Raw genomic sequence first — 21,718 nt, 5'->3', positions numbered from 1 at the left:
GCCACCCAGGCGTCCATCAGCTTTGCTTACTTTTAATCTCCAGGAGAATCTTTGTTCTTCAAAGCAAGGAACTTCTACAGCTCTTCTTAGGAAGAGTGAGAGGCAAAATGTAGCGAACGGAGAAAAATACGGACAGGAGAAGAGAGAAGGCACAGAGGGAGAAGCAGAGAAGAAAGAAAAGAAGGTGGGCTGGCTTTTTGTGGTTTTCTTTGAGGCATTCGAAGACAAGAAATTAATAGGGGATTGACTGGACGAAGAGCTCTTGGGTTTGGGGCTTCTCGAGGAGGAAGGTGGTCCGGAGCTCATGCTGGGGGCTGAGCCTCAGGGGACCAGGAGGAACAGACGGTTGGGAAGAGACACCAACTTCCCAAGACCAAGGTGATGGTGGTAAAGGCGTCCATGTGCAAGATTCAGTCTCTCAAAGACACAGGCTGGGAGGGAGACTGTATCAGGAAGAAGAAAGAGGGGTCAGGGGCTATCGATGCCATCATTTTGGGGCATGCATACCTTGCCTAACAGGCTGGGCAGGTCAGGGGAAGAATGAGGAGCGCATGGGAAGAGCAGAAGCAAGGCCGATGGCACAAAGGTGACAACGGTGGCACAGCCGTGCCAAGACTGATCAGCCTCACGGGTGCTCCGGGCAAACCTGGATTACAAGGACACCGAGGCTCTCCTCCCTTCCATAATTTTCCTCTTGTTCAGTTGCATTACCTATTTTCCAAAGTTCTTTTCGGATATCATGAGATGTTGACTATAAACTCTCAGAAGCAAAAGGCGCTCGGCTTCAGCAGGTCGGAGGACATCGAACACAAGGCGCCTCTCTTTGCAGGAAGCAATTTCTCTGCAGAACATTCAGGGTGACTGGTTTCACGATGCCAGCATGCAGCGTGTCCGCTTGCTCACAGATGTGTGCGTGCTGTCTAGCTCAGTGTCTGGCACGTTGTAGGAGGCGCTCAATAAATATTTGTTAAATGAATACATGGAATATGCTCGAACACCTGCAATAGCTCTCGTTAAGAGAATGTCAAAGTTCTTTTATATTTAAAAAACATGAGAACTCCAAAAGTGCTAAACATTGACGGATCTGAGAGAAGGCTGCGGGGCTCACTTCCAGAAGGGATCTGGGTCACTGCAGTCTGTCTGACAGGCCTCAGCCACGTCCAGCCCAGCCCCCTAGCAGCATTATCCCAGCCCTATTTTATCAGTCAGGGTCCTCCTAAAAAACAGGTGGCACTCTCATAGTGGGTAGCTTGAGGAGAGTTTAATAAAGAGACTATTTACAAGGGACGGGCAAGGTGTAGGGGAGCCACAGGGGTGAATTGAAGCCTGAAGATGGTACGACAGGGCTTGTACCCCCCCCGGGACTGAAAGGGCAAGGAGAGGGTGTGGGTGGGGAAACCTAGAGAGAGCGCTGCGAGAAGAGGGCTCCCTGACAAGGCAGCAACCTTTGGTGGAAGGACTTGGCAACAACTCCAAGGGAGACAGCTCAGTGAATGGATGGTATAGAGCAAGAGGGAGAAAAGTAGAGCATGCAGGTGGAAAAGTGCATGGAAAGTTTGCAGCTCAGGGGGTCATTTTAAGAGCCTGGGGAAAATAAAATGTCAGGTGGAGTCTTCAAGTTCCTAGGTGTGGTCACCACTTAAGGCACTCTGTGGGCTGACCTTGGAGTCCGTCTTCTTCAGTCAATGGATCACGTGATCACTGGGGATGGAAATTAGAAAGCACAGGAGACCCATGAAGTCCAAGCTGAAACTGACGCAGGGTGGGGCCCTGGGTGGGGCTGGGGACTTCAGCTTAGGTGTTGCCCATTCAATCTTTACTAATGATCCATAAGGTAGAAACACCTTGATGAAATTGGCCAAGGTGACCAAATTATAAGGTGTTACAAACTCTGGCAGCGAGAAACTAATGACAGACCTACCAGTGGAAAATGCCCCTGGCCTTAAAAGACAGAATATGGCCCAATGAGATTTAGAGATCCGGGGGCCGGCGTGACTCAAAGCACACACATCCCCTAGGAGGCAGAACACAGGGAGGCCAGGCTGTGAGCAACCAGGAGGACTAGGGAAACAGGCTGCAGGAGATGCCCGCCTGCTGGGGACGGCTGGGAGAAGGGAAAATCAGTGCTGGGTGATTCGTGTATGACATCTACATATTTGCAGCTTGGCGATCATGAGTTCAACCACGGAGATCATTTAACCAGGAACTCGCACAGAGCTAAGCTCAGGAGTTGTGTGTCCTAATGAAGGCCTCTCACAAAGTCTAAATTAAAAGATTGTCTCTCCTGGAATAAGAATAAAAGAGTAGCTTCCAATTTTTTACATACCCGTTGACCCAGAATTCTACTTGAAGGAATTTATCCTAAAGAAATAATCAGGCTGATTCTTAGCACAATTGGTACAAGGATGTTCACTGTAGAATTTGTTATAATGGCGCCAAATTAGAAATAACCTATGTGTCCAATGGTAGGGGATGGTTGAAAAAAAATTTTATAGAAAAATGTTAATGACGTTGGAGTATGTTCAGTATGTGGTTTAGAGAGGAAAAGCCAGGCTCTAGAACACTTTGATCTCATTTTGGTCCTAGACACACACAGAAGATTGGAGAGATCGCTGTAAAGTGATTAGAAGTGATTGACTCTAAAAAAGATGGTATTAAGAATAATTTCACTATTTTTTCTTTTTTCTTATCCAAACTACCTAAATTTTTACAGTGGATGTTCATTACTTTATGGTATGAAAACAAATTATTTTTTTTAAACCCACAGGACTTTCTTGCCTCTCGGCTCTCTGGTATTTTACCAAATCAGTAAGGGAGGATAGGGACAGATGTGCAGAGGTGTGTACAGGAGGTTGGGCGAAGGACTGAGGGGGGGCCCCTGGAAGCACAAACGAGGTCATCATGTATTTTATGGTGACATTGAGGAGTGTGTCTGAGACCAATAGAAGATCATGGATTAGTGAATGTCAAGGAGAACTATCATTTGGCTCATGCAGTCTTTATTACTTGGCTTTGAACAAAAATCATACCAAAGTCAACTGCAGGAGGGGGATGGAGTTGGGGTCTGTCTATTGCCAGATGGTCAGGACTGAAAAGGACCATAGACCTCATTAGTCAGACATTCCAGAGGCCCACACAAGTATCAGATATGAAAGCAGAACCTTGACAAACATCTGACTTTCTGATAGAAGGGGATTTTAAAGTGAAGTTACAGAGAGATATCCCTTAGTCCTTGCAGGTGGCTTCTGAGGCTACTCCTCAGGTTTGCAGAACACAATTTGTGAACATCTGAGGTCCTCTGAGCTCTAAAGTGCTATGATTTTACGGCTCTAAGATGGCCGATTGCCCTGGTTGAGCCTAATTTAAGAGACATGAAAGGACCAGGATGTAATTTGCATTCCGAGAAATAAGGAAGAAATGCTTTTTCCTCTCCATTTATAAACATTTATTGAGCACCTGCTCTATGCCAAGCCTTGTGCTAGGTGGGGGAGGTAACAAGAGGAAGAAGACCTAAGCTTCTCCCTTTAAGGGCTTTACATTCAAGTAGAGGGAACAGAGCCTGAAACAGACGATCATAACAGAGCAAGGCAAGTTCTACGATAAAAGCGCATACAAAGGACTATGGAACAGCACGGAAAAGAAGGACCTTGAGTATGACTTAAGAGAGGGGACATTGAACCTGGGCCTTGAAGGACAAGTGAACTTTCAGCAGTCAAGGAAGAGGCGTGTGTGTGTGTGTGTGTGTGTGTGTGTGTGTGTGTTTACATGCACGCGCACTCACCTGGAGGACAGCACACTCATTGGCGGGATTCAAACAGCATGGCATTTTTTGGTATATCTTCCTCAGGAAAGTGTCAAATCTTTCGCCCATTTTTATTGGGTTGTTTATTCTATTACTATTTAGTTTTAAAATTCTTTATATTCTGGAGTCAAGTCCTTCGTTGGAAATAAGTATTGTAACTACTTTCTCTGGATCTCTGACGTGCCTTTTCATTAATGTTGTATTTGAGGAGCAAACGTTTTTAATCTTGATGAAGTCCAGTTTATCGTTTTTTTCCTTCTGTGATTCGTGTGTTTGTGTCCTACCTAGGAGACCATTGCCTACACTGGAATTACAAAGATGTTCTCTGTGTTTTCTTCTCGAGGTATTTTTATACTTTTAGCACCTACCAGCATTTCCAGTTAATTTGGGAGTATGCTGTAATTACAGGTCAAGGTTCATTTTTCCTGTATGACTATTCAGCTTTTCCAACATTATGTGTTTAAAACACTGTTCTTGGGGCGCCTGGGTGGCACAGCGGTTAGGCGTCTGCCTTCGGCTCAGGGCGTGATCCCGGCGTTACGGGATCGAGCCCCACATCAGGCTCTTCTGCTATGAGCCTGCTTCTTCCTCTCCCACTCCCCCTGCTTGTGTTCCCTCTCTCGCTGGCTGTCCCTATCTCTGTCGAATAAATAAATAAAATCTTTAAAAAAAAAAATAAATAAATAAATAAATAAAAATAAAACACTGTTCTTTCCACCGTAGGAAATCATTGTTGAAAACCAATCGGCCGTATCTGTGTAGGTGTATTTACGGACCCCATTCTGCTGCTTTGGTCTACCCGCCTATTCTTATGCCAAAACCAGGCTCTTTTGCTTATCATAGCTTTATAGTAAGTGTTCGAATCTTGTGGTGCCTCTTTGTTCTTTTAAAAGTCATCTTGGCTATTCTAGACCTTCTGTACTTACATATAAATTTTAGAATTAGCTTGTTAATTCCTATAAAAAATGGCTGTTAAGATATTGATTGGCATATTGTGGAATCCATAGATCAGCTTAGAGGGAAATGACAATACAGTTGAGTCTTCTAATCCATAAATATAGCATAGGCCTGCGTTTCTTTAGTTTCGCTTTGATTTTTCTCAGCAAGGGCTTTGTAATTCTCACTGTACAAGTCTTACACATATCTTGTTAAAATGATCTCATATTATTTTTTGATGTTATTGTAAATTGATTTACCTCAATTGCCAATTATTTTTTGTCAGTACATAGAAACATTTTTATACGGATTTTCTATCCTGCGGCCTTGTTAAACTCATTTATTACTTCTGGTCATTTTTTAAAAAATAGAATCCCTAGGGGGCACCTGGGTGGCTCAGTCATCTGAGCATCCAGCTCTCGGTTTCCCCTCAGGTTGTGATCTCAGGGTCTTGAGATCGAGCCCTGAGTTGGGCTCTGTGCTCACCATGGAGTTGGCTTGTCCCTCTCCTTCTGCTCCTTCCCCTAATCTCTCTATCTCTAAAGTAAATATAAAATATTTTTAAAAAAACAGATTCCTTAGGATTTTTTTTTACATACAGAATCGTGTTGTCTTCAAATAAAGACAATTTTATTTCTTCCTTTCCATTCTTAATATATTTCCTTCCTTCCTGTTGCTCTCTTTTTCTTTTTGCCTTTTTACCCTGGCTAAGATCTCCAGTACAATGTTGAATAAGTGGTAAAAGTGAATATACCTTGTCTTCTTCTTGGTCTTCAAAGATCAGGAACATTTAGCAGAGTGCCTGGCACACTGAAGCGCCATGGCGCCCAGGGCTCCAGATGATCTTTGAGATGGACACCAACCCGGCCACTGCTCACTTCTTCACTGTGCACTTCAGTGCACAATTATCATCTCTCCACAGAACCCTCCCCGTGGCTTCCTGGCTCGTCTCCCTGCCCCCACTGCATCTCCCTTCCTCAGCCCCACTCCCAGTTCTCATCTCCATACAACCGCCATGTTATCCTTTGAAGACACAGGTCAAACATGGTCCCGAGGGCTCCTCTTCTCTCTCCTTTTCTATATTATTGCAGGGTCTTGATTCACCTTCCTCAGGAGTGACATGCCTGCTCTTTCCGCATGGCCTAGAACATTGGTGGGTCTTGATTCTTCTCTCTTAGCTCCTCCTGAAGCCTGGGGTTAGGCTCACTGTACCCAACAGGGTGGCTGGTGGGGCCCTTAGAACCTCATACTGTCTGCATCTTGGTGACCAAGTACAGAAAAGTCTAGGAAAGCTGGTAGGTTTGCCAAGTCTCGGAAGACAGACGCTCCCTGGGGCTTCTCACTGAAAACCCTAAGTAATGTGAGTGCTTCCTAAAATGAGACATAATGACTTTTTATCTTTCCTGCAAGTCTTTAATTAGAGACTCCGTCACAGACATGTCACATTAAATGGGTCAGGAATTCCACAGGAGCAGGGAGTGAGTAGGAAACTCCTTGGCCAAAACATAATCAAACCAGTTTGATGCTTGTAATAATGTCTTTCCCCCTGAAGACTATATCCATTATCCCTCAGCTTCTGGTGAAAAGTGTTTTAAAAAAAAGCAAGGAGGCCTTGTCCCCCAAGGCATTATCAATCACTCAGGCGGTCAGTCAATCAGCAAAAGCTTTGCTGGGTACCTCTCGTTGGCTCATTTGTGGAAGGCACTTTCCTATGCCTGATCTCATTCTTTCCCTTAACCACCCCGTGAGGTGGGCAGGACACATATCACTCTCAGACGGATAAGGAGTACGAGTCCCTAGAGCCTGAGTGGCATGGTCACATCGCTAGACAGTGACAAAGCTGGGGCTGGAACCCCGTGATGGGGTTCAGGGCTGGCTGCCTTCAAGCAGGGTGCTTTGGCATCTTGATTATTTCGAATTAAAGTTACTTCAGAAACAACCAATGCAGGAAAGGACACTCTGACCCTCCTTTGTCCCCCTGAAAGCAAAAAATTAATCTCCCACATGTAAGATGCCTTACGTAAAGTAGGAGGCGAAGAGACATCCTTATCCCCAGAGACGGGGAATTCAGGGCCAAGAAGGCAGATAAACAAACTCTGTTACTTCTTTACTAATTTAGTACCCCAAGCCCAAACTTCTTTGTCTTGTCATTTCCTCACAAATGTATTATTTCTTGGTCTAAAAGGCATAAAAGCCATCTGCTTTGGTCACTTCTTTGAGTCTCATATTTTTGTGAGCTCCCATACGTACGGAATTAACATTTGTTTTCTCTTTTGTTATCTCCCTAGTGTCTATTTCATCAGACCAAGTGAAGAACCTAGAAGGGAACAAAGGAAAAGTTTCCCTCCCCTCCAGTTTTGGTGCCCAGTGGGGGGCGCGTCACTGGCTGGACACTACTCGCTCTGCTGTGGCAGCTGAGAGATGCCAGGACCTCAGACGAGAGCTGGCCAAAGGTAAGAATGACCTTCTTACCACATCAGCCTCTGGGTTTCTGCCGGCAAAGTCTGGCGTACATAACAATTGCTGGCAGGAGTCTTTTTTTTTTTTTTTTTTTTTAAGTTTACCAGAATTACTGGGAGATTTTGTGTGAGCTAATTCTTCGGGTATAGTGAATCTGGTGAAGATTTGATTTCTCTCGGTCTCGTTCCTCCTGGAGATGGTCGTTATTTTCTCTTGTCTCTGTCTTTTGTGTCATTTGTCCTAAGGAGGAAACCCATAGGGCAGAAGGGAAGCATAGGCCCTATCAGCCTGTTGGAGCCAGACTTGCAGACCCGTGAACTCCCAGTTCTCACCAGGCTGGGGTCTGCTCCGACGAACTTTGCTGGGGGTTCCCTATGGAGGAAACTGGATGAGGTTTCCCTTGTGTTTTGTTCTGTGGCTTGAGAGCTTGGCTTTGTGGCCAGTGAGAATATTCTCTCCGGCCTCCACCATCTGGAAGGTGCGTGAACTGGTGTGCATCCGGTGGCGAACAGACTGGGGTTCTGAGACGTGAGTCCCAGGCAGCGCTCTCTCTGTCCGACTGTGCCGGCTCTCAGGGGACTTTGTCATGAGGGGTCCCAGTCCATAAGGGGCCTTTGTCATCTCAACCTTCATTGTCTTGTTAGGGCTGAAAAAGTCCTGTCCCTGGGAAAGTGCCTGCCTGATGTCACAGAGTAGTGGGTCTGTGACTGGAGACATTTTATGTTCTCGCAAGAGACTGAAGACACTGTTTCACTACACACACCTTTGCTTTAGTAGGCTAACCAACCCTGGTGTGAAAGTTCTGGATCTTGTGGGGGCTGCATCTTTTGCACTCTCCTTTGGGATGCCTTTCACATCCTCCGTTGAACTATAAGAAGCCATATTGGTTGGAGTCACTATTGAAATGGGCAGATGATGGATCTTTTGAATTGGAAAAATTTCTCATTTGAAATATTTTCTTTAGAGAGTTCTCATCCTAAACAATTGTCTTCTTGGTACGTATGGAAAGTGCAAATTAAAAAGAGAATACAAAGAAGTAAAACAGCTAGCCTCAGGAATCCTCTTAACAGAATGAAAGAATAGAAATTAAACTTAAAACTAAAGTCCACATTCGACATGAATTCCCTTTCTTAAATTTGGTCTCATCTCAGCAAATTCGCTGAGCTCCCCAAACTCCTCCACCTTCCCTAGAAAATCCCTTAAACGCCCAGCTGCCTGTTTTAGCTTTTCTTTCCTCGGGAGACTTAAATAGAGCACTCCAGCCTAATCTTCAGGCCCAGGGTTTGCATGCTTTCTCTGTCCCTTAAAGATGTAAATCTTACCAGATCTTTAGAATGTAAATACCCCAGGAGGTAAGGAAAACTCACCTGAGAATGGAGGAAAAAAGTAAGAGGGAAAAAAGCCTTTTAAAAATAAAAATTGCTTTTTTTTTTTTGGATGCTGAGTTTTATAAGTTCTTTATAGATTTTGGATACTAACCCTTTATCAGATATGTGATTTGCAAATATCTTCTCCCATTCCGTATGTTGCCTTTAGTTTTGTTCATTGTTTCCTTGTCTGTGCAGAAGCTTGTTATTTTGATGTGGTCCCAATAGTTCATTTTTCATTTTGTTTCCCTTGCCTCAGGAGACATGTCTAGAAAGAAATTGCCGCGGCCAATGTCAAAGAAGTTACTGCCTGTGTTCTAAGATTTGTATGGTTTCAGGTTTCACATTTAGATCTTTCATCCATTTTGAATTTTTTTTTGTGGGTGGTGTAAGAAAGTGGCCCAGTTTCATTCTTCTGCATGTGGCTGTCCCGTTTCCCCCACACCATTTGCTGAAGAGACCGTCTTTTTCCCATTGCCTATTCTTTCCTGCTTTGTTGAAGGTTAATTGACCATATATTTGTGGGTTTATTTCTGGGTTTTCTATTCTGTTCCATGGACCTATGGGTCTGTTTTTGTGCCAGTACCATACTGTTTTGATCACTACAGCTTTGTAATACAACTTGAAGTCCGGAATTGTGATGCCTACGGTTTTGCCTTTTTTTTTTTTTTCTTTCAAGATTGCTGAGGCTGTTTGGGGTCTTCTGTGGTTCCATACAAATTTTAGGATTGTTTGTTCTAGTTCTGTGAAAAATGCTGTTGGTATTTTGATAGGGATTGCATTACCATATGATTTCACTCACATGTGGAATTTAAGAAGCAAAACAAACAAGGAAAGGGAAAAAGAGAGAGAGAGAGAGTGACAAAGCAAGAAACAGACTCTCAATTATAGACAACACTGATGGTTATCAGAGGGAGGGAGTGGGGGATGGGTGAGGTGGGGGTGGGGATTAAGGCATGTACTTACCATGATAAGCGCAGGGTGATGGATGGAACTGTTGAATCACTATATTGTACACCTGAAACTAATATAACCCTGTATGTTAACCAACGGGAATTAAAACATAAACTTAAGAAAAAATAAAATTACGAACTGCTCCCCTGCCCACAGCCTCCTTAAGATTACTTGTCAAAGACAAATTCAAATCTTAAAAGTCTTCTCCACAGATATTAGCAAACAACAAATCCCACCCCCAAACCCTTTCAGTGGATAGCCTTAATTCGTTCTGTCTACCAGAGACACAGTTCTTTTTAAACAAGTGAGTTTGACCTTATACCCGATTCATGGCTAAAGTTTTGGGATTAAAGCTAGGAGATCTGTTTGTGTCTGTCTGTATGTTTATGTATGTTTAGGTATGTGCATTACAGGTGTCATATTTTTCAACCTCTGCGTGGTATTGTGAAAATTAATCTGTAAAGATTTCAATTTAATTGGCTTGAAAATAAGTGTGTATGAATTTAGTATTTTAAAATTTTAGGAATATAATAGAAACTAACCCAAATGTTTTTCAAGTTCATATGGTCTAGGATAAGTTTTGGTAAACAAAAGTTAGTTTAAGTTTCTTGGTTTAATTAATATAAGCATGACTTTAAACTTACCAGCATTAAGTATAATACTTTTATTCTACGTAGGTTTACTAAACGTCAAATAAGCTGGTGCTGTCTCTGTTACAAAATCGGTCAGCAAAAAAATAAATAAATAAATAAATAAAAGTAAGAAAACTTAAGATGATGGCTAACCACTTTAATATTTCATTAAATTTGCATGAGTAATCTACGGTTGTTAAGAACAAATGAATTAAATAGGTATAAGGGAAGTAATAGTTTTTAAGTGAAATTTTTACAATAATTGTTTTATGGCATGTCTACCTAAAAATAGTTACCAATCTCTTTGGTAACTTCCACTGTTAAGAGTTTTGCTAAGTTAGGGGTGCCTGGGTGGCTCAGTCGTTAAGTGTCTGCCTTCGGCTCAGGGCCTGATCCCAGGGTCCTGGGATCGAGCCCCACATCAGGCTCCTTTCTCTGCTGGGAGCCTGCTTCTTCCTCTCCCATGCCCCCTGCTTGTGTTCCCTCTCTTGCTGGCTGTCTCTCTCTGTCAAATACATAAATAAAATCTTTAAAAAAAAAAAAGTTTTGCTAAGTTAAATTAAATGATGGAATTTTATTATCTAGATCATTTCCAAATAAGATAAAATACTAAGACATTAATTGATAAGCCCAGACTTCCTTTTCCAGACAAACTAAAGATAGTTGGGTCCAATTGTAAATACATCCTGAGCCATACTGAAAAATTTACTATGAGAAAACATATTTCTAGAAACCGTAAAAAGCATTTGTAAATTTGCCAAGTCACAGAACGCTAATATAAAAGACAGTTAATAATTGTTTACTTCTTTACTTTCACTAAAAAGTTAAGGTTTTTAAGGGTTAAAAATGCTAATATATGTAATTAAAGCCACTGAAAATAATAAGGGAAACATCTTTAAATGCCAAGAAAGCAGGGTGTGTGTTTCCAGTTAAAAAAAAAAAAAAAGGTATGAGGAATGGACATGTATTTTGCTGAGGGGAATTAAATAATTCTGTCCTAAAGAGAGACTAATTATTTCAAAATGGGAAAGAGGAAAAACATAGGACAAAATCTGAATGTATAAAGAAAGTTGTAGAAAGTTTATGGAAAAAGAAATCTTTGGAAAGGAATTTTAATGTGTAGTCAAGCTGGCTAAGATTAGAACAAATTTAATTAAGTTAAAGAAATTTTAATATCAAAAATAAGTTGGTACAAAATTAGAATTTGGTTTTCGCTCTGTTAAAAGGACAGAGTTTTCTTGAACTACTGGTCTGCTATTTACAAGATATTATAAAAGGTTTTTTACCTTATTTATTTATTTAGAACCCTGAAAAACACATTTTATTCATGTGATCCACAGAGAATGTTCTGTGTACCTCAGTGTGGTAAAGATATAGTTTTCAACGAAATAGTACTGTACCTATTCTCATATTCAACCGACATTCTTAGAAACAAAGGTTTTGCGTGTGTTTTTAGAGTATATGCAATTAAGCACTTTTGGGTAAAAATATTCATTCGGTGACGCACACTGTACTCATTCGCGCATCCTAGTGCCATTCCTGAAACATTCCTTTACTTTTAAAAGTAATTTGCCTAGAAAACAAAAATTTTGTATCTTGTCAGAATAATTTCCTGTGTCTTCAGCAGGGAGAGCCTTTAGTTTTGTAAGACAGCCGAGACTTCCCTATTAAAAGACCTAAGGTTTTTGTTTGTTTGCTTTTTATAACTATTTAGCTTTCTGCATTTGCCTGTGAAGTCTTTACTTGTCACTACGGTTAGATGGGTAACTAAGTATTGTTCCACAGTGACCTACGTTCCTATTTGACCGAATGTTTTAAAACCTCTTTGATATTTTTGGCAAACTTCCCCCAAATCAAACACCACATTAAATCTTTTTGTTTTGTTTTATTTTTTTTAAAAGATTTTATTTATTTATTAGACAGAGATAGAGACAGCCAGCGAGAGAGGGAACACAAGCAGGGGGAGTGGGAGAGGAAGAAGCAGGCTCATAGCGGAGGAGCCTGGTGTGGGGCTCGATCCCATAACGCCGGGATCACGCCCTGAGCGGAAGGCAGACGCCCATCCGCTGTGCCACCCAGGCGCCCCTACATTAAATCTTTTTGACCTTGAACTAACATCGTGATATTTCTGAGGGTACCTAGAACATCTCAAAAACTTTGTTTTCTCTTCTTATAAAAAGGGAGATGTTAAACTAATTAGGCTTATTTGGTATGTTAAATTCGTGGGAAGCATTGCCAAATAAAAAAGTAATACGAAGTCTTCGTCACGTTGTACGGTATGGGGATTCTACAAATTGTATGAAATTCCTAGAAATCCAGTGTGTCCTGGTGTTATGTTAGCAGTCATGATTCCAGTTTTATCTCAAAATGTTATGTGTCACACACATAAGCAAATTTCCTTGTCAATTGCTTGTAATGAACTCTCGACAGATGTTTAATTATGGCCATTTTTAGGTCCTTTGTCATTTACATACAGTTATTGTTTCACTCTGATGCTTTTGCAAATGTGTTTGCAAAAGGCTTCATCCTCAAGTAGACTCATGGAAAGTACTCTAGAACACAGGTTTCTGATATCTTTACTATATATTTAAAAAACCCTGAACCTGGGGGCGCCTGGGTGGTGCAGTTTTGAGCGTCTGTCTTTGGCTCAGGGCGTGATCCCGGGGTCCAGGGATCGAGCCCCACATCAGGCTTCTCCGCTGGGAGCCTGCTTCTTCCTCTCTCCCTCCCCCTGCTTGTGTTCCCTCTCTCGCTGGCTGTCTCTCTCTGTCAAATAAATAAATAAAATCTTTTAAAAATAATAATAAAAAGCAGCTCCTGGGTGGCACAGCAGTTAAGCGTCTGCCTTCAGCTCAGGGCGTGATCCCGGCGTTCTGGGATCGAGCCCCGCATCAAGTTCCTCCGCTGGGATCCTGCTTCTTCCTCTCCCACTCCCCCTACCTGTGTTTCCTCTCTTGCTGGCTGTCTCTCTCTGTCAAATAAATAAATAAAATCTTTAAAAAATAATAATAATAAAACCCTCAAAAAACCCTGAACCTGGTAAGACTTTGCAGAACTAGGGGAAAAGCTGGATTCAAGCAAAACAAATATTAATTACAAAGGACTGAATAAACTGAAGAGGATATTGATAATTTTTGTGACCTTTTTTGCTTAAAACATAGCTGATATTTTAAATATTCTGTTTTTCCAATTCAAAAAACACTTTTTCTCTTTTCTCTGAAGTTACCTATGACTTAGAGCAATTTGGTAAAATATCCCTTTGTGAACAAAGAGGAAACATTTATCTTTTTCTTCCTACCTGATCCACTCCCCCTCCAAGAATTCAGAAACTCTCAGGGAGTAATCTTACTTTCATGGCACTATAGTTATTTACATACAACTATTGTTCTTGTCACAGGACACAACTGGGAACGGTGGTTATATTACCAAGGCTTTGACTGGAATGTCATATTTGAGGAAGAGCTACAAAGACTCACGTATGACCAGATAGGTTGAAGGAACGAAGACCGACTTTATAAATTAAGCCAATAAATCTCCTTAGAAAAATCAGCCTCGTGCCTTGCTTACAGGGTTACCAGCAGCCTTACTAGGTGAGCAAGGAAGGTCACTTCCTGGAGGATGCAAGAACCTCAGAATATTTTGGGGACCTTGAAAAGAGAGAAATTAACCCAAATCTATAGTGATTGTAGGCAAAGTCTGATGGCAAGTCTTTGGCTTGGTTTCCTAGTCTCGAGAAGCTTTTAAAAGTCCAATCTGAGGGGGTGCCTGGGTAGCTCAGTTGATTAAGTGTCTGACTCTTGATTTTGGCTCAGGTCATGATCTCAGGGTCCTGGGATTGAGCCCTGAGTCCAGGGCTCTGTGCTCACTGTGGAGTTTGCTTGAGATTTTCTCTCCCTCTTCCTCTGCCCCTCCCCCTGCCTTTTTTCCAAAGCCATCACGCAAGCTAACTTATGCAACTTGATATAAACTTCAGAGAAATTACTGCAACAGCTTGTATCTAGAGAGGCCATCTTCATGCCTGTTGCCATGTGGGCCACTCGGAAAGGTCACCAGAAACATTCAGACTGCCAACGAGGAAAATCTGTCAGATGGCCACTGTCTGCCCTCAGTCTATCTAAAGATGCTTCCAGCCTCACTTTAGAAATCTTCTCCACTAGACACCCTCAGAATTTAGAAACAGGCTTATAATTTGCTCTAATAGTGAACGATTATTTTTCTTTTGTTTCCATAGGACTACCTCTTTTAAATACCTCACTGTCTGTACAGCACAGGCTTAACCTTGGGAAGCCACCTGCCTCACTGCCTCCTGAAATGAGTCACAACTGTTCTCAGGACTGAGGCTGGTTCAGTGAGAGATGGAACCATCTACTAGTAAGCTACTAACCTGGTTCTGCTCTCCACAGACATTAGCTCGGGTTTTAATAGAGAAAACTTCCAGGGAAGTTTCAGAGGAAGGAACTGATGGTCTTCAGGGTGGATGGCCCCCAAATATGTCACTTTGGCATATGATTTTTTTTTAAAGATTTTATTTATTTATTTGACAGAGAGAGAGAGAGCCAGTGAGAGAGGGAACACAAGCAGGGGGAGGGGGAGAGGAAGAAGCAGTCTTCCCAGTGGAGCAGGGAGCCCAATGTGGGGCTCGATCCCAGGACCCTGGGATCACGACCTGAGCCGAAGGCAGACGCCCAACGACTGAGCCACCCAGGCGCCCCAGCTTTGGCATATTGATGATTTTGAATTAAAGTTAGTCAAGAATCAGACAGTGCAAGAAAGACACTCTGACCCTCCTTTGTTCCCCTGAAAGCAGGGAATCGGTCTCCCATGTGAAAGCTACCCTCCCTGTCCCGGAGGTAAAGAGCCAGCCTTATCACCAGGGATGGAAATTCAGGGCCGAGAAAGTGATAGAAACCTACTCTCTTACTTCACTAATTCACTACCCCAAACTTCTTTGTCTTGTCAGTTCTTTGTCTTGTCACAAATTCACTGTTTCTTTGTCTAAAAGGTATGAAACTGCTTTTGGTCACTTCTTTGAGTCTCATATTTCTGAGCTCTGTACATACAAAATCGAAATTTGCTTTTTTCCCCTTCTGCTAATCTGTTTTGTGTCAGCTTAATTATTAGACCAGTCAAAGAACCTAGAAGGGAAGAAAAGAAGTTTTCCTCCCCTACACCAGGTCTCCCGATCAGAATGTACTCTTCTCGACATTCAGGTAACCTCGCTCTAAGTGCCTAACACTGGCTCAGCGCCCCACGACCTGGCGCAGAGGGAGGGAGGCCACGCTCCCTGCCGTCAGACACCCCTTTATAATGACTTGTGCTTTGAGTTTGCCTCAGATACTGTCTTAAAAAGACTTTCTCACTCAACACAAAGTCAAGTATGACAGGAAAAGCCTGGGGCGTGAGGGGGGACCACCACCCACTGCAGAGAGAGGACAGGAAGAAGGGGGGGGGGTTCCACAGTGGCGGTGGGGGGCAGGGTAGAAATGAAGGGAGACCACCTGCAGGGTTTTGCTGGCTTCCCAGGCTGCTGTATCCCTCTGAGCTGTTAATCTTGGCTCCTTTCTGACCACTAAGTTCTCTTTAAGGGTTGTTTCCCCCACTGCTCCCCCTCTGCCTTTCTTGGAGAGCCCTTTAAAGCAGGACTTAAGTTAAATAAACACACAAGTGAGACAAGCCAGGGCAGTCCGATGTGAAGGATGCAGGCAGGAAGGTCAGGGAGGCCAGGGTCTTAGCCAGTGTGTGCGTGCATGTGTGTGTGTGTGTTTGTGTGTGTGTTTGTGTGTGTGTGCATGTATACGAATGTGTGTGTGTGTGCAAATGTACACATGTGTGGGTGTGCATGCGCGAGAATGTGCGTGTAAATGTGTGTGCCCGTGAGCATGTGTATGAATTGTGTGGATATGTGTGTGCGTGTGTGTGCATGTGTGTGTGTGTGACTGTGCGTGTGTGTGTGTGTGTGTGTATGAATGTGTGTGGATTTGTGTGTAAATGTGTATGTGTGTATATGAATGTGTGAGTGCGTGGACGTGTGTGTAAATGTGTGTGGATGCGTGTGTGTACATGTATGGGGATGGGGTGCCGGGGCCCCCATAGCCCTCTGCCTCCTCTCCTCTGTTCTGTCTCCCGGGCCCCTCGTGAGTCCCTAGGCAGCCACCATCTGGCTCCGTAGACGTGCCCGTGCTCACCTGCGTCTCACTTGATTTCAATCCGTCTCTGCCCTCTGCCCGCTGGCCTTCCTGCTCTTTCTTGCTCCCTCCCTCCCTTTTCCACGCCTTCCCGTCCTTTGTTTATTTTTCCAGTAGAGTAGATCTTTTTGTGATTTTAAGAAAGGAACATGTAGCTGGTGGACAGTAGGAAGGGAATGGGCCGTGGAGCGCGGGGTGAGGCCTCTCTGAGCTCAGCTCCCCACATATAGAATAGGGTTAACTGTGGTGACCCTATGGGTGGTTGGGAAGATTAGGTGTGATCATATACACAGAACATTTAGAACACAGTGAACGTTCAATATTACTGAGCATTCGCAGTATTGCAGGATTTCCCACGAGCAGGCAGGTGGCGACCGCAGCAGGTCCTCCTTTGGGCCCACGGACCCGTCTTTCTCACGGTATATAAATGCTGTTTTCTGTTTAGTCAGTTTTTTGCTTCTCTGACTTGAAAATGGCTGGACTGCATACACGATTTTCACGAGATCCCTAAACCTAATGGAGAACAGAGAGACGCCTCGAAACATTTGGAGCCTAAGAGTTAGCCTACCTACAGTCGGGACGAGGCCACTCAAAAGGAGATGAGAAGACCGTGAGGACTTTGTGACTGGGGATACTCCGCTTTCTGGGTTTCGGTTTGTAAGCAATAAACTAGGGATAATGAACCACTCCACAGGATTTTGTGAGCTGGTGTCTATGAAAGCATGGAAAACTCCAGAGCTAGACAGGTGGGTGTCGAATTGCAGAGGCTATTCTTTCAACCCAAGGAAAGGGCCTTGGGGAAAAATCATGGAAATTTAGAGCTGGACTGAACTTGACATTTATAGTCCAAGTGAGGCTTTTTTCACACGAGAAAACAGGACTAGAAAGAGGAGGTGGCTTGGCCGTGGCCACCCAGAGCAGACCCCCGGGGTGCCCACACGTGCTTCTTTCACTAGACCATGTGGAAGGGCACCCAGGGAGTACTGGTGAGGGGACGGTCCCCGTGACAGACTTGCCACGGGCAGTTCTCAAGGGTTACCATCCTGTTAGCACTGACAGGTGCACAGGCTCAGGTAGGCCCCACGACTGAGGTACAGAGCCCTTCCGTCACTCGACGAGAATTCCTTCAGGCCCCTTTGCCGCCAGCCCCTCTCCCCACCCCACTCCAGCGGCCATCACTCTGCTTTTTGTCCCTATATCATTTTTCCTTCTTTTCAGATCATCCTGTCTTAGTCCATATTCAGGGCTGTTAAAACAACTATACCGTAAACTGAGTAGCTTAAAAAGAACAGAGATTTGTTTCGCACAGTTCAAGAGACCCGGAAGTCCAAGATGGAGGCACTGGCAGATTCAGCCTCTGGGGAAAGCCTCCTTCCTGGTGCTTCTCGCCATGTCCACACGTGACAGAAGGGACAAGGGAGCTCTCTGGGGCCTCTTTTAAAAGGACACTAATCCACTTCATGAGAGTGCCACCCTCATGACCTAATCACTTCCTCAAGGCTCCACCTCCAAATTCCATCACACCGGGAGTTCTGATTTGACACACACAAACTTTGTGGACACAAACTTTCAGTCTATGGCATCCTAGACGTGGAAAATATAGTGTGCAGCCTTTTGAATCTGGCGTTCGTCGCTTGGCATAAGGCATTAGAGTTTGATCGGTACTGTTGCATGCATCAGTGATGGGCTCTTTACATCAGCGAATGGTTCTTGCATGGAAACATCACAAATTGTTTAACCACACCAACTAATGTACATGTGGGCGATTTCAAGTCTCTGACTATTAAAATAAGGGGGCTATGAATAGTCACATACTCAGGCTTCCCCCCCCCCAGCTCTGGGAAAATACCTAAGAGTGAAATCCTCAGTCATTGAGCAAGTATATGGTAAATAACTTAGAAGAAACTGCCAAACTTTTCCCCCAAAGTTTTGCATCCTTGCCAGCAACACCTGAGAGCTCTACTGCTCTGAATTCCAGCAGCTCCTGATGGAGACAGTCATCTTATTCTTTCCACTCTAAGAGGTGTGAAGTGGTATCTCAGGTGTGAAGTGATTTTAATTTTTATTTCCCTGATTACTGATGACGCTGAGCATCTTTTCATGTGCTTATGTGCCATTTTCATGGCCTCCTCGGTAAGTAGTGTCAGTTTAAATCATTTGTTCACTTTCTAAAATTGAACTTTTGTTTTCTTAATCTTGAGTTTTGAGAATTATTTAGATTTATTGGATATAAATCCTTTAACTGATATATAATTGGCAAATATTCTTGTCCCAGTCTGTGACTTGGCTTTTGAAGAGCAGAAACTTTATATTTTGATGAAATCCAATTTATCAGTGTTTTTATAGCTTCTGCTTTTGGTGTTGTATCTACAAAATCCTTGCCTAAGATTTCTAAAGTTATGGAAATATTTCTCTCATATTTTCATGGCTTCAGGTTTTACATTTATGTCTAAGATCAATTTTGAGTTAATTTTTGTATGGGTGCAAGGTATGTACTGAAGTTGCTTTTTTTGCATAAAGAAAATTTGCATGTGTTGAAAACAATATCTTTGCTCAACTGAATGACTTTTGCACATTTGCCAAAATCAGTTATCCCTCTATGTGTGTCTATTTCTGGACATTCTGTTACTGTTATACGGATCTGTTTATCTCCTGTGATTCTAATACCGCATGGTCTCAGTATCGCTTTACAATGTCATGAAATCAAGAAATGTTAGCTCTTCAACTTTGTTCTTTTTATTTTTTTATTTTTATTTATTTATTTTTTAAGATTTTATTTATTTATTTATTCAACAGAGATAGAGACAGCCAGCGAGAGAGGGAACACAAGCAGGGGGAGTGGGAGAGGAAGAAGCAGGCTCCTAGCGGAGGAGCCTGATGTGGGGCTCGATCCCATAACGCCGGGATCACGCCCTGAGCCGAAGGCAGACGCTTAACCGCTGTGCCACCCAGGCGCCCCTTCAACTTTGTTCTTTTTAGAAGTTGCTTTGGCTCGTCCACATTCTCTGCACCTCACTGTAAATTTTAGGATCAGTTTGTCAATTTCTACCAAAAAAAGAAAAGGCACCCTGCTGGCATTTTGATTGGAATCATGTCGAATCCATAGATCAATTTGAGCAGAATTGACTTCTTAACGGCCTTGAGTCCTTTGACCCTTGAACACAGTGTCGTGCACCCTCTTACTTAGGTGTTCTTGAATTAGCTTCAGCAGTATATGGAAGTTAGCAGATTTATCCTTAAGTATTTCATATTTTGGTGCCATTGTAAATAATATTTTTAAAAATTCAATTTTGCGTTATTTATTGCCTGTATATGGGCATAGCGCTGCTTTCTGTATATAGATCTTGTGTACTGTGATCTTCCTAGCTCACATATTAGTTCTAACAGTTTGTAACAGATGCCCTCAGATTTTCTACATAGACGGTCGTGTCATTCAGGATTAAATGCTTCTTCCTTTCATAACTCGATGCCTTTTATTTCTTTTTCTTGCCTCATTTCACTGGTTAAAACCTTCAGTAGAATGTCAAGTAGAAATAGTAAGAGTGGACATCCGTGTCTTGTTCCTAGTCTCAGGGAGAAAACATGTCAGAGTTCATCATCATGTGTGATGCTGGCCGTAGGTTTTCGTAGTTGTTTTCATCAGATTAACGAGGTTTCTTGTCTCTCTGAGTTTTTGTCAGGAATGGATCTTGGAGTTAATAAAATGCTTTTCTTGAGTCTATTAAAATGCTTGTATAATTTTTCTTTCTTTTTTTTGTTAACAGGGTGATTAAGTCAATTTGCTTTCCTGTGATAAACCCCACTGAGTTTGTCCAATTTTTATATTATTGGATTTGGTTTGTTAAAAGTTTGCTTAGAATTTTTATATCAGTCTTCACGAGGGATAGTGGTCTGTAGTTGTCTTCTCTTAAAAATATTATTGGTCTGGTTTTGGCAGACCAATAATGCTGGCCTTATAGACCGAGTTTGGAAAAATTTCCTCTTCTTCAATTTCCTGCAGGAGTCTGTGGAATTGGCATTTTTCTTCCTTAAATGTTTGGTAGAATTCCCATGAAGCCATATGGACCTGGGGTTTTCCTTGTGCGAAGGTTTTTAAACCAAAATTTCAGCTTCTTTAATAGGTATGGGGTTATTGATGTTATATTTGCAGAGTTTTGGTAATTTATCTCTTTTAAGGAAATGAATCAATCTTATATAACTTATCAAATTTATTGACATGGAGTTTTTCATAAGATTCCCTTTTTTTCCTTTTCATGTCTATAGAATCCATAATGATATTGCCTCTCTTGTTCCTGGTATTGGTAATTTGTATCTTGTCTCTTTTTTCTTCATCAGTCCAGCTAAATGCTTACTAATTTCATTGATGTTGATGAAGAGCCAGCTTTTGGTTTCATTGACTTTTTTTTTTTTTTGCTTTTTCTGTTTTCAATTTCATTGATTTCTGATTTTATCTTTATTATTTCCTTCCTTTTGCTTTCTTTGGGTTTAATTTGCTCTCCTTTTTTATAGTTTCTTAAAGCAAAAACTTAGATAAGTGATTTGTATCTTTTCTTTAATTTTTAATATAAACATTTAATCTTATGAATTTCCCTCTATACTCTGCTTTACTTGGCTCCACCAAATTTTTATAAACTTTATTATTTTTAGTCAGCTCAAAATATTGTCTAATGCCTCTTGTGAAATACTCTCTGATCGATGAGTTATTTAGAAATATGTTGTTTAACTTCCAAGTATTTAGGGGTTTTCCTGATATATTTTTGATGATTTTTAATTTAATTCCATTGTGGTCTTTTAAAAAAGATTTTATTTATTTATTTGTCAGAGAGAGAGAGAGTACAAGCAGGGGGAGCAGCAGGCAGAGGGAGAAGCAGGCTCTCCACTGAGCAAGGAGCCCAATGTGGGGCTTGATCCCAGGACCGTGGGATCATGACCTGAGCCGAAGGCAGACATTTCACCAACTGGGCCTCCCAGACGTCCCTAATTCCATCATGGTCTTAGAAATTATTTGCATGATTTAACTTTAAAAAATTGTTTAAGTATATTTTTGGCCCAAGACATAGTTTACCTTGGTGAATGTTCTATGTGTACTTGGAAAGAAAGCATAGGCTGACATTTTGGAGTCTTCCATAAATGTCAATTAGGTCAAGTTGGTTGATAGTGTTATTGGGTCTCTTCTAGCCTTACTGATTTTCTGGCTGCTTATTCTATGGATTACTGGGAGAGGAGTGTTGAAATCTCCAACTGTTATTGACGATTTGTCTATTTCTCCTTTCTGTTTTAGTAATATTTGCTCTATGTATTTTTTTTTTTTTTTTAAGATTTGATTTATTTATTTCAGAGAAAGAGAGAGAGAGCATGCACAAGCGCATGAGCTGGGGGAAG

The 21,718-nt window shown here is 42.2% G+C and overlaps 1 long non-coding RNA gene across 3 annotated transcripts in view; it reads left to right on the top strand.

Moving 5' to 3' along the window:
* Window positions 1-21,718, top strand: part of LOC103672664 — a 199,248-nt gene that overhangs the window by 18,710 nt on the left and 158,820 nt on the right. For all 3 annotated transcript variants that reach the window (XR_005833425.1, XR_005833426.1, XR_005833424.1), the window contains exon 2: window positions 7,027-7,191. This is a non-coding gene — a long non-coding RNA (uncharacterized LOC103672664). The remainder of the gene's footprint in view (window positions 1-7,026; window positions 7,192-21,718) is intronic.

Source organism: Ursus maritimus, unplaced genomic scaffold (assembly GCF_017311325.1).
Source record: "Ursus maritimus isolate PB19 unplaced genomic scaffold, ASM1731132v1 scaffold_8, whole genome shotgun sequence".
NCBI lineage: Eukaryota > Metazoa > Chordata > Mammalia > Carnivora > Ursidae > Ursus > Ursus maritimus.
Note: the sequence above shows the minus strand (reverse complement) of the source record. Positions and strands in the feature narration are given on the sequence as shown.